General features: G+C 46.1%; 1 long non-coding RNA gene across 1 annotated transcript in view; it reads left to right on the forward strand.

Moving 5' to 3' along the window:
- The first annotated feature begins 4,020 nt into the window (after nt 1–4,020).
- LOC112078241 (uncharacterized) overlaps nt 4,021–13,708 on the forward strand; it is a 12,902-nt gene continuing 3,214 nt past the window's right edge. The window contains exons 1-2 of the long non-coding RNA XR_002895632.1: nt 4,021–4,066; nt 8,674–8,718. This is a non-coding gene — a long non-coding RNA (uncharacterized lncRNA). The remainder of the gene's footprint in view (nt 4,067–8,673; nt 8,719–13,708) is intronic.

Consider the following 13,708-nt stretch of genomic DNA (forward strand, 5'->3'; position numbering starts at 1 on the left):
ATATATTTTGAGGACAACACTCTGGAATGAGATATTCAAAAATCCAGCAAGTACAACCCTGTTTTTCAAAATGGTATCTCCTGTTGAGTTCCTGCTGACATACCCAGTGGTAGTAGACGAGGACAATTCCAAACATTGGAGTAATCAGGCTATTGGAAGCTCCAGTACTTGTCTCCTGTTCGTCATGGTACAAGCTTCTAACAGACCAATGTTTCTGTGTCACCAATCTTAAGAGTCTCATTTTGTACTTAATTCAATGTATTTTGTCCTGAATGTTTTGTTGTCTAGTCTATGGGATCCCCCTGTTAGTATACTGAAAGTAAATAAATATAATAATGTATAATAATATATAATAATATTTTACTATATATATATATATATAATAATATGATAATACACAAACAGCAGACAATAACAACACCATAATACTTGTTACTTGTTATCCCCTAACACGTGTGTCAACCATCATTCCAGTTGTTGTACCGGCAGGTCACTTTAACAAGTCTAACCGTTTCAGCATCTCCAGAAGAGAGTTCAGAGTTCAATGCTCTCACTGCTCATTGTGTGTTGTGTTGCCTGCGCATGGCATGCACATAGCACGTGGTGTGTGTGTTCAACTGTGTGTGCCTCTCTTCATGCCCCTGCTAGAATGAGGTTGTGGGTTCCCTGCTGTATGTGTGAGGTATGGGTTCCCTGTCTATAAATGAGGTTGGGGTTCCCTGTCTTGAATGAGGTGTGGTTCCCTGCTATGTGTGAGTGTGGTTCCCTGTCTATGAATGAGGTTATGGGTTCCCTGTCTATAATGAGGTTGTGGTTCCCTGTCTATGAATGAGGTTGTGGGTTCCCTTCTATGTGTGAGTTTGGGTTCCCTGTCTATGAATGAGGTTGTGGGTTCCCTGTCTCATTGAATGAGGTTGTGGGTTCCTGTCTAGTGTGTGGGCATGTTGATGGGTTCCCTATGTGTGAGGTTGTGAGGTTCCCTGTTATGGGTGGAGGTGTGGTCCCTATTTTGGGTGGTCTTCTGAGTGGTGTGGGTCTCCTATGTGTGAGTTGTTGTGGGTTCTCCTATTGGGTGGAGGTTGGTGGCGTTCCCTGTCTATGTTGAGGTTGGGTTCCCGTATGAGATGAGGTTGTGGGTTCCCTGTCTATGAATGAGGTTTGGGTTCCTGTCATGTGTGAGGTTGGGTTCCCTATAGTGTGAGGTTGTGGTTCCCTGTCTGATGTGTGAGGTTGTTGGGTTCCCTATGTGTGAGGTTGTGGGTTCCCTGTCTATGTGTGAGGTTGTGGGTCCCTTACTGTGTGAGGTTGTGGGTTCCCCTATGATATGAGGTTGTGGGTTCCCTGCTATGAATGAGGTTGTGGGTTCCCTGTCTATGAATGAGTTGTGGTTCCCTGTCTATGTGTAGGTTTGGTCCTGTCATGAATGAGGTTGGTGGGTTCCCTGTCTATGAATGAGGTGTGGGTTCCCTGTCTATGAATGAGGTTGTGGTTCCCTGTCTATGAATGAGTTGTGGGTTCCCGTCTATGAATGAGTTGTGGGTTCCTGTCTATAAATGAGATATGGGTTCCCTATCTATGTGTGAGCCAGAAAACCTCACGGGTTTTGGCCCATGTCTCTGAGAGGCAGCACGGAGGGGAGTGACGAGACAGGAACTAACAGGAAGGAGACCTAAGCTGGTAGGACCACTTAGCCTGGTATTAGCTTGGGGACCCCATTAGCCTGGGATCAGCTGGTAGGACCACTTAGCTGGATTCAGCTGTAGGACACTTAGCCTGGATTAGCTGGTAGGACCACTTAGCCTTTCAGCTGGTAGGACCACTTAGCCTGGATCAGCTGATGGAACCACTTAGCCTGGAATTAGCCTGGTAGTATACCACTTAGCCTGATCAGCTGAGACCATTACCTGGATAGCTGGTAGGACCACCTCTTAGCCTGGATCAGTGGTAGGACCACTTAGCCTGGATTAGCTGGTAGGACACTTAGCCGGCATTAGCTGGTAGACCACTTGCGGATTACGGTCTAGTGACCTTTGCTGGGTCAGCTTGCATAGACAGGGAACCCACAACCTCACACATAGACAGGGAACCCACAACCTCATTCATAGACAGGGAACCCACAACCTCATTTATAGACAGGGAACCCATAACCTCACACATACACAGGGAACCCACAACCTCATTCATAGACAGGGGCATGAAGAGAGGACACACACAGTTGAACACACACACACGTGCATGTGCATGCCATGCGCAGGCACACACACACACAATGATGCAGTGAGAGCATTGAACTCTGACACCTCTCTTCTGGAGATGCTGAAACGGGTAGACTTGTTAAAGTGACCTGCCGGTACAACAACTGGAATGATGGTTGACACAGTGTTAGGGGATAACAAGTAACAAGTATTATGGTGTTGTTATTGTCTGGCTGTTTGTGTATTTATCATTATTATATATATATATATATATATATAGTAAAATTATTATTATATATTATTATATACATTATTATATTTATTTTACTTTACAGTATACTAACAGGGGGATCCCATAGACTAGACAACAAAACATTCAGGAACAAATACATTGAATTAGTACAAAATGAGACTCTTAAGATTGGTGACACAGAAACATTGGTCTGTTAGAGCTGTACCATGACGAACAGGAGACAAGTACTGGAGCTTCAATAGCCTGAGTTACTCCAATGTTTGGAATTGTCCTCGGTCTACTACCACTGGGTATGTTCAGCAGGAACTCAACAGGAGATACCATTTTGAAAACAAGAGGTTGTACTTGCTGGATTTTAATATCTCATTCCAGAGTGTTTGTCTCAAAATATATGCTATTAAGCAAATGCTTTTATCCGAAGCGACTTACAATCATGCGTGCACACATCTGGTCCTGGAATCAAACCCACTATCCAGGCGTTTCAAGCCCTCGCTCTACCGGCCGAGCTCCAGAGGACTGCTCAACAGAATGTTTACCTCCAAAATGTTTTCCTCTTCTTTTATTCCTACTAAATGAACACTGCCCAGCTGCCAGCTCCCTGTTGTCCACTGAGCTGATGAATCCTGTTTTGTGTTTCTCAGGTGGCTGAGCAGCTGATGACCATAGCATATGAGAATGGGGTCAATCTCTTCGACACAGCCGAAGTTTATGCCGGTGGGAAGTGAGTGTGATCTGAATACCTATTACCTGCCTACCTGAACCCACAGAGCAGAGATGGCTGCCTAAATCTGGTCCTGGAGGGCTGACACACACACACAGTGCAGGTTTTTGTTCCAGTCCACCACTAACACCCACAAAATGTAGGTGTCAGCCAAGACCACAAACAGTAGTTAGGTTCAAATGAAGATTCTACATCTGTACAGTATCTTGAATCAAATTAAGATCCTACATCTGTACAGTATCTTGAATCAAATTAAGATCCTACATCTGTACAGTATCTTGAATCAAATGAAGATCCTACATCTGTACAGTATCTTGAATCAACCATATGGAATGGGATTAGTTCTAAAGCACGTAGGTCCACAGCGTGGGTGCATGCTGATTGTGCATTCAGCGTGGTTGCCTTGCCAACACAACGAGAGGCAAAAACAAGCTGGCAACCCACGCCAGTACATTTGCGCTTCCATGCACACATGACAGTACGTAGTACAGGATATATATACAGTATATATGTAGAGCAGTTTATTTTATACAGTATGAAACACGTGCCGTCTCCCTGAATGACTTTTAACACAGTAAACTGTGACTTTTGGTTTCTACCTATTTGGACTGATTTCCACAATAGTGGATTGGATTTAGCGCCTCAGAACCTTTAGCGCCTCAGAACTGTGAGGAAATCTCAGCTCATCACCTACCAGTGTGGAGCAACCACCTACAACAGTATAGACCTCTGGGTGACTCTACAATTAATCAGAGCTATATGGTGCAGATCTATGGCACACACACACACACACACACACACACACACACACACACCACACACACACAACAGTTAATCTCCTGCTTTATTACAAGCTGAGATAATCCTGGGGAACATCATCAAGAAAAAGTGCTGGAGGTAATGTATCATTTTAAACTGTGTGTGTTGTGTGTGTGTGGTGTGTGTGTGTTGTGTGTGTGTGTGTGTGTGTGGTGTGTGTTGTGTGTGTGTGTGTGGTGTTGTGGTGTGTGTTGTTGTGTGTGTGTTGTGTGTGTGTAGTGTGTATGCGTGCGTGCGTGCGTGTGTGTGTGTGCGTTGGCGTGCAGCGCGTCCCCACAAGATAGTAAAACAAGACAATCTCCAGAGTTGTGGACTGGAGTCACATACCTGACCGAGTCTGACTCGGGTCACAAATTAATGACTTCAGACTCGCTTGATAGAAAATAAAAGTACTTGGACTTGACTTGGATCTCAAGAATGGGACTCAACTTTAACTTGAGGCGATGACTTGAAATGATCTGGCCAGGTTTTTGTCATGTTTTTCATCACTTATGTGCACAGTCTCGTGGATTACTCTACACTCAGCTAGACACAGTAGCCCAGCATCGCCGTTACAACAAAACAACAAAACAACAAAAACAGATTGATCGTGAACGCACACCGGCACTAAAACTGTCAAACTACATAGAGTCGGTGAACTAAGTGAACAGATTGACTAGTGAAACGCACACCCGGCACTCAAACTGTAAACTACATAGTCGGTGAGCTGGTTGAACAGATTGATATTTGCTGTAGTGTACAAGCCTATAGGATCGGGTGCAGCACAAACGTCAAATTGTAGGACGAGAGAATTGAATAATATATAATATGCAGCTCCAATCTTTTTTTAAATGTATTTATTTATTTCACCTTTATTTAACCAGGTAGGCAAGTTGAGAACACGTTCTCATTTACAATTGCGACCTGGCCAAGATAAAAGCAAAGCAGTCGACACATCAACAAACACAGAGTTACACATGGAGTAAAACAACATACAGTCAATAATACAGGAGAAAAATAAGTCTATATACAATGTGAGCAAGTGAGTGAGATTAGGGAGGTAAAGGCAAAAAAGTCCATGTGGCGAAGTAAATACAATATAGCAAGTAAAACACTGGAATGGTAGATTTAGCAGTGGAAGAATGTGCAAAGTAGAGATAGAAATAATGGGGTGCAAGGAGCAAAATAATAAATAAATAATACAGTAGGAAAAGAGGTAGTTGTTTGCTAAATTATAGTGGGCTATGTACAGGTGCAGTAATCTAGAGCTGCTCTGACAGCTGGTGCTAAAGTAGTGAGGGAGATAAGTGTTTCCAGTTCAGAGATTTTTGTAGTTCGTTCCAGTCATTGGCAGCTGAGAACTGGAAGGAGAGGCGGCCAAAGGAAGAATATGGTTTTGGGGTGACCAGAGAGATATACCTGCTGGAGCGCGTTGCTACAAGTGGGTGCTGCTATTGTGACCAGCGAGCTGAGATAAGGGGGGACTTTACCTAGCGGGTCTTGTAGAGACCTGGAAGCAGTGGGTTTGGCGACGAGTATGAAGCGAGGGCTAGCCAACGAGAGTGTACAGGTCGCAGTGGTGGGTAGTATATGGGGCTTTGGTGACAAAACGGATGGCGATGTTTGATGATCAACAATGATAACTGTTTAATTTGCAAGCTCACCAGCATTGGGGCAACACTTACTAGAATAGGCTTACTGGTCTTTTGGTGTGTAACAATTGCTTGAAATTGATCATTTAGTTATGAAGCTTGCATTTGGATTTTGTTCAAATTAATTATTACTGTGGCAAAGACGCACTATAGGCCAGGGGCTTCTATTGTGCTCTCCAAACTCCTTCCAGTGGAGTGCTTTTTGTCTCTCTTTTTGAAATATTTGCTGTTGCTTTCACACATTTAAATACATAGGCTTTTGTGGTAAATCTATATTCCTGTCACAYAGCCAGGAGTGGTGGGTAGGGAGTCAAGCGCAGAGAGCAGAGGATAATGGGGGAAACTGAACTTTATTGCGGTATACACAATTAACGCCAAAAACAACAGGCGAGAACAAAAGTGTCCAACCCAAAACTGGGCACAAACAGACAGGGAACACACAAACAGACAGGGAACACACAAACAGACAGGGAACACACAAACAGACAGGGAACACAACACGCAACCAACCTCGACTAACAGAAAACAAGACCGCACAAAWGCAGGCGGGCCTAACCGGCTTAAATAGTCCTGAACCAAAACTCAAACAAGAAACAGGTGCAACCAATAAGACATAACAAACAGAAAAGGAMAAGGGGRTCGATGGCAGCTAGTAGACCGGCCCGAACAGGCAGGGGAGCCACCCTGGGTGGAAGTCGTGACAATTCCATCTAATACTACAATAATTGCTAGCGTTTCATCAGTCCATCCCCGTACMGTTTATTGCAACACGTGGRCAGTTTCATGTTTGATAGTTCTACGATACATTTTAATTGACCCAACTATTTCTTACCCTGCTCTGAGTGGGCGCAATGTTTATAGTGCACATGAACGTTGACAAGACCCATGAGGTAAAAGTTCTGCTTATTTAAATCAATGTATGGTTCCCTTCGTTCCTATTTCCTGGTTATGTCGGAGGTAGAAATATTCGACGTGGCCTGCGCGTCACGCTTTGGAGTCAGAACATTGAATAAGAGAAAATGATTGGTCCATGTATGCAGGGTGATGGAATATCATTAATAATCATTAAGTCTTAAGACGAATGTAACAATGGATGTGGAAATTGCCTTTTATATTGTAACAACCAATGAACTGGTTCATTTGCTAATTGGGTAATTGTATGGTTCTGSGTACCAAGTGCTTATATTATGCAGGCCTACCTGTTGGAGCTCCTGTTAGACAGATTCCATTWGGTTTCTCAAGGGGAGGCTGTACAGTCTTGCYCTCTACCTGTGTCCGTTCAGGTAGGACRGGTTAAGCYTGATACAGAGGTTATTGCCTGTGTATATTTGGTAAATCTACTTGTATATTTTGTATKATATGGCACTTTCACCATTGGATCACCAAGACATGTAAATACATCTACACTGAGCACGTCAACCTGCCTTCTGCTGATTTCATGCMCTTATGACTGCTACAAGTTCCCTCTTTTRCAATTACACTGGCTGATCAAAATGTGTTGTAGACAAAATAATGTAAAGGACTGGCTGGTAGCCTTAATAAATAAACAAAGATTTGTTGTTGAACAAGTCCTTCCATGTATAGATCATTTTTTTACCACACTTGAGACTTGACTTGAAAACTTGTGACTCGACTTGGACTTGACTCGATTCTTGACCTGTTCTACTTTGGAACTCGACTTGAGACTCGGACTTTGTGACTTGAGACTTGCTTGTGACTTGAATAATAGTGACTTGATCCCACCTCTGAAATTCTCCCTCGTTGGGACATTTCCCACATCCCCATGAGGACAAAGGCTTTTTTAAGTTTTGGGGTTAGGTTTAGGGTTACGATTAGAATTAAGGTAAGCATAAGSGGTTAATTAACCCCTTTAGATTTGTGTGTATTAGGTAGTTGTTGGGGAATTGTTAGATTACTTGTTAGATATTACTGCACTGTCAGAACTCGAAGCACAAGCATTTCGCTACACTTGCATTAACATCTGCTAACCATGTGTATGTGACCAATAAAATCTGATTTGATTTGTGTGTGGGTGTGTACACCCTGTGTGTGTTGCGTGCTTACATGCGTGCGGTGGTTTTGCCTGGGAGACAGCTAACAAATGCTAATCTACTGTAAATCAAAACACACAGCTTTATATCAGATCCATCACCAATATAACTCATCCACCAATCAGCTAACTAGGTCTGCAGCAGTAACCATGGCAATCAGAGGAGAGTTGGTTGAGTGTTCTTGGCTATGTGCAGGCTCGGCGGCGGCCTCGTATTGATCTCATACATTTACGCTGCTACATTTCTCCACTGTACACTTCATAGACGTTTCACTCTCCAGTGTTCAGTTCACGCCGGTTCAGTGCCTCCCACTGCACTTCAGTTCACGCCGGTTCAGTGCCTCCCACTGCACTTCAGTTCACGCCGGTTCAGTGCCTCCCACTGCAACTCCGGGTGTTAAATATTAAACATTAAACAGTCGAGCGATGGGGAGTTTGACTTTCAGTTGAGTTGATACACTGTATCCTATCAAAGTTCTGAGAAAGTCTCCCAGAATACTTTTCTTCATACTTGAACAGCATGTGTAAAAAGCTAAAGGATCAATACTGTTTCCTCTACAGTGTAAAGACAGACTACCAGAAGGCTATTGATATTAAATACCTAAATTATAGTATATACCCTAAGTGATATTATATATCTAAATGATATTATATACCTAAATCATATTATATACCTAAATTATATTATATACCTAAATTATATTATATACCTAAATCATATTATATACCTAAATCATATTATATACCTAAATCATATTATATACCTAAATGATATTATATACCTAAATTATATTATATACCTAAATCATATTATATACCTAAATCATATTATATACCTAAATTATATTATATACCTAAATTATATTATATACCCTAAGTGATATTATATACCTAAGTGGGATAAGAGTGTCCATATGTCTTTCTAATCTTTATCTTTCTCTCCGTCTAATTTCTCTGTCCGTCTGTCTGTCTGTACATCTTTATGTCTGCCTGTCTTCCTGTAGGAGATCCAGTCTGGTGATCACCACCAAGCTCTACTGGGGTGGAAAGTAAGTATCTGCCTCCTCAGACGATGGGAGAATCTCAATAGCATTTCCTTGACTCCTCGGATCTTTACACTTGCYTCCTTCACTTKCCTCTGACCTTCTCARCCAATGGGTTTTGAGAGGAGGCGAGGAGAAATGATGCTATAAATCATCAAGGAAATGCATTTGAGATTCTCCCCTTCAGAGCATCATACCAATGAAAAAGTGTTGACTAATCTCCACCATTGTTTTACAAAAATAGTTATGTTTCAGAGCTGAGTACTGTTGATCTGAGTTAGTCTCTTCCTCCTCATTGACATGTCTGTACTGAATCTGTCGTAATATGGACACTGTACTGTCTGAGTTCTGTCTGTGCTCAGTCTGAGTTCTGTCTGGGTTCTGTCTGAATTCTGTCTGAGTTCTGTCCGTGCTCAGTCTGAGTTCTGTCTGGGTTCTGTCTCTGTGTTTTTCCCGAGTTCTGTCCGAGTTCTTTCTGGATTCTGTCTGGAAAATTGCAGCAACAACAGGGTGATCAAATTAGGATACGGCATCTGTACAATGAATTAGGTTGTTATCTGAGATTTGCGCACATACTCAGGTCAAAAATAGTGCAGTATAAGATAGGGTATAAAGAGTGTGTTGATATAACGGTAATATTGTCAAAATTCTGCTTGTAGGGTATAAATACAGTATAGATCCGGTATAATTTGAAACTCAGCCAGCTATATCTTTAAAGTATTATAGTGGTTCTGTGGTGACACAGCCCTCTCCACTATGGACCAGATTAAAGGGAGAGGGAGAGAGAGACGGAGAGAGAGGCGGAGAGAAACGGGAGGGAGAGAGAGAGAGAAAAAGAGKGAGAGAGAAAAGCAAATGAGAGAGAGAGAGGGAGGGATGCAGAGAGTGAGAGAGAGAGGCATGATTAACAAGCAGCCTGGCAGTCTTTTAGGGGTCCGACGAGGCTCTCTCTGACTGCTGGAGGAACCGATAACATAGCAGAGAATAAAACAAAGAAATTAACTCTCTCGCTCTCTGTGAACCAGGCTGACTGGCCCCCACATCACATCACAGAGGGAAGGGGGAGAGAGGGAAGGGTGAGGGAAGGGGAGAAAGGGAAGGGGAGCAGGGAGAGAGGGGAGAGTAGAGGGAAGGGGGGAGGGAAGAGGGAAGGGGAGAGGGAGAGTAGGGAAAGGGAGGAGGGGAGAGAGGGAGGTGGAGAGGGGTGAGAGGGTAGCGTGAGGAGGGGAGTATAAAAAGGGAAGGGGGAGAGAGGGAGAGAGGGGAGAGGGAGGGGCTAGGGAGCGAGGGAAGGGGGGAAGGAGAGAGGGAAGGTGGAGAGGGGAGAGAGGGGAAGGGGGAGAGGGGAGAGAGGGAAGGGGGAGAGGGGAAGAGAGGGAAGGGGGAGAAGGGGGAGAGAGGGAAGGTGGAGAGGGAGAGAGGAGGGAGGGGGAGAGGGGAGAGAGGGAAGGGAGCAGGGAGAGGGGAGGAGGGAAGGTTGGAAGGAGGGAGAGGAGGGAAAGGGGGAGAGGGCGAGGGGGAGGGGGAGAGGCAGAACAGGGAGAGGGAATGAGGAGAGGGGAAGAGAAGGAGGCGGGGGGGGAGAGGGGAGCGGGAAGGGTTGAGAGGGCAAGGGGCGAGAGGGAAGGGGTAAATTGGGAGAGGGACAGGGAAGCCCCGCGTGGGGGTCGAGGGGCAGGGAGAGAGGAAGGGGTAAGGGGGAGGAGGGAGGGGGAGTAATAATAAAAAGATAGTGAGGAGTTTGGTTCGCGCGCTGGTGAATGAGGACCCAAAAGCGACGTAATAGTAACAGAGTCTTTATTACCAGTATTAAACAAATAATGATTCTCCTGGAATATATCAATGGTAAATCCAAACAGGAAACTGAAATCTCTCGTCAATAGAGAGGAACGACTGGAGACGCGACCCACGACTGCAGGTCGCTTCGGGAAGGCACTGGCCGTAGCTGACATAGACACCTGCTCACACGCAGCATCTGAAAAGGCAAAGAACACGACAGGGCGGAACAAGGACACAGGAACAGCAAACATCAAACAAGAATCGACAAGGAAGAAGCGGAAAACAGAGGGAGAAATAGGGACTCTAATCAGAGGGCAAAATAGGGACAGGTGTGAAAGAGTAAATGAGGTCGTTAGGCAGAATGAGAACAGCTGGGAGCAGACGGAACGATAGAAGAGAGAGAGGCGGGGAGGGGAGAGAGGGAGGAGGAGAGAGAGAGAGAAAGAGAAAGAACCTAATAAGACCAGCAGAGGGAAGCACAGGGACAAGACATGATATTCTGTTTCTGACAAAAACATGACAGTACCCCCACTCACGTCGAGCGCCTCCTGGGCACTTCGAGGAGGAACCCTGGCGGCAACGAAGGAAATCATCAATCAACCGAAACGGTTCAGCACGTCCCGAGATGGACCCCAACTCCTCTCCTCAGGACCGTAACTTCCCCATCCACTAAGTACTCTTTGGTGGCTCCAGTCCCGAGAACGCATGTCGCATGATCTTCCTACTTGTAATAGGAGCGCCCTCGAAAGGACGGGGGGAGACGACGGGGGCGCGAAAGAAAGGCTTGACAACAAGAGAACAATGGAAGACAGGGTGGACCCGCGACGAAGATGTGCGAAGAAAGCCAGTTCGCGACAGCGACAGGATTGACGACCTGAGAGACCGGAACGGACAATGACCCGCGGGCAATCTGGCGAGAAGTGTCGTAGGGGAAAGGTTCCGAGTGGAAAGCCAACATCTTGACCGCGACAAAAAATACCTAGGACTCTTAATCCTATCTAACTTTATGTTCGGCTCTACAGTCTGCGCCCTGTAGGCAAAGGCAGACCTGACGCCCTCCTCCAGGTCGCTCCAACGTTGGACAAAGCTTAGCGGAGGGAACGCTGGAACTCGGCACTGGGAGAAAACAGAGGAGGCTGGTGCCTCTTTCTGTCCAGACTAGCTCTGAAACGGGATAGCCCAGGTAGAGACCGAAGGAAGCGAGTTGTGAGCGTACTCAGCCAGGGAGCTGTTCTGCCCATGACGCAGGGTTTCGAAACGCAAGGCTGCGTAATTGCGACCGCACGCACTGATTGGCGCTTTCTGGCTTGACGCGTTAGACTGGGGATGAAACCGGAGAGATTGACGGAAGCACGCAATCAACGACAGAACTCCCTCCAAGACTGTGACGTGATGCGGACCGATCTGTTGAAACGGGTCTAACGGAGGCCATGATTCTTGAACACATTTCTCAATGATGTGTTGTGCCGTCTCCTTGCCGGAAGGAGCTTAGCGAGGGGGAATGAAATGTGGCCGCTAGAGAACCTATCGAAGACGTAAGAATACAGTCTTCCGCAACGAAGGCAACCGGTATAAGTCTAAGGCGATTTGTGAGACATGGTCCGGAAGGAGGGAAGGCCGGTCTGAGACGACGGCAGAAGGAGAGTAACCTGATTAGTTGCGCGCAGTCGAACAAAGCAGCCACGCGAACGGCGCGTGTCCCGTTCCTGAGGTAGGCCACAAACCTGGCGAATAGAAGAGCGTCCCCGAACGCCGGGTGGCAGTAACTGGCAGAGTGAGCCTCCTGATTTGGAACGAACAGGCCAGACGAGTAGAGACAGGAAGAAGAGGTTTAGGACAGCGCGCGCGACGAGTGTGAGTGAGTGCTTGCTTACCTGTTCTCTCAATTACCCAGACAGTCACCGGACAAACGCCACTTCGGGGAGAATCTCGGGTGGTAGAAGCCACAGAAGAACTAAGAGACGGGATCGCATCAGGCTTGGTGTTCTTATTCCCGGACGATAGGAAATCACTGAATGAACGCGAAAGAACAACGCCTCAACGAGCTTGACCGTGCAATAAAGTCCGTTTGGGCCGAACGATGTCTTCAAGGTTCTTATGTCAGTCAAACGACAAAAGGGACGTCCCGCCCCCTCCATAACCACTGTCCCATTCGCCTTTGGCTAAGCGGATGGCGAGGCAGTTGCGGTACCACATCATAGTTGGCGGTTCGCGATGGCGACGGCGATGGCGAAAAGGTAAGCGCAAGGATGACCTTAATCGTCAACTGGAAGCGTGATACAGAATGGCTCACGCCCCCTCTGAAGCGTTCAACCTCGAAGAATTGTTTAGTGACGTCAGGAGTAACAAGGATAGGGCGGATGTAGAACCGCTTCTTGAGGAGATCAAAAGCTCCCTGGGCGGAACCGGAGACTTAAAGCAAGTCCTTGACAGAAGTTCAGAGCTGTGAGAGGAGCAGCCCATTTGACCGAATTACGAATGAAAGCCGATAGAAAGTTAGCGAACCGAGAAAGGCTGCAACTCGACACGTGACTTTAGGACGGGCCCAATCGTGACGCCTGGACCTTAGCGGGATCATCTGAATGCCTCAGCGGACATAGAGAACCGAGAAAATGTGACAGAGGAAGACAATGAAAGGGCACTTCTCAGCCTCACGGTAGAGACAATTCTGCTTAAAAGCGCTGGAGTACACGTCGATCGGTGGGCCCCCCTTTGAACATGAATTCGAGCTGACGGTAAAAATCCGGATAATCGTCAAGGCTAAACGAAAACAAAATGTTCAGCATGTTCTCAGTACATCATTAAGCTAAGGCTGAAAGACAGGCTGGAGGCATTAGAGACCGAACGGCAAGAACCGGTATTCAAAAATGCCCAACGAGTTTAAACCCGTCTTCCACTCGTCCCCCTCTCTGATGCGTACGAGATGGTAAGCGTTACGAAGGTCCACTTAGTAAAGAACCTGGCTCCTGAAAATCTGAGGCTGACGACATAAGGGGAAGCGGATAACGATTCTTAACCGTTTATGGTCATTCCGCCCTCGTATCCACGGCAGGGGCGCAGAGTCCGTCCTTTCTTCTTAACAAGAAAATGCCGCTCCGGCGGGAAGAGGAAGAAGGCACACGGTACCTGCGTGAGAGAAACAGACAGGATAATCCTCGGAGAGCCCTTACGTTCGGGAGCCGACAGAGATATAGTCCTACCCAGGGGAGTGGTCCCC

This window comes from Salvelinus sp. IW2-2015, unplaced genomic scaffold (assembly GCF_002910315.2).
Source record: "Salvelinus sp. IW2-2015 unplaced genomic scaffold, ASM291031v2 Un_scaffold5437, whole genome shotgun sequence".
Classification (NCBI taxonomy): Eukaryota; Metazoa; Chordata; class Actinopteri; order Salmoniformes; family Salmonidae; genus Salvelinus; species Salvelinus sp. IW2-2015.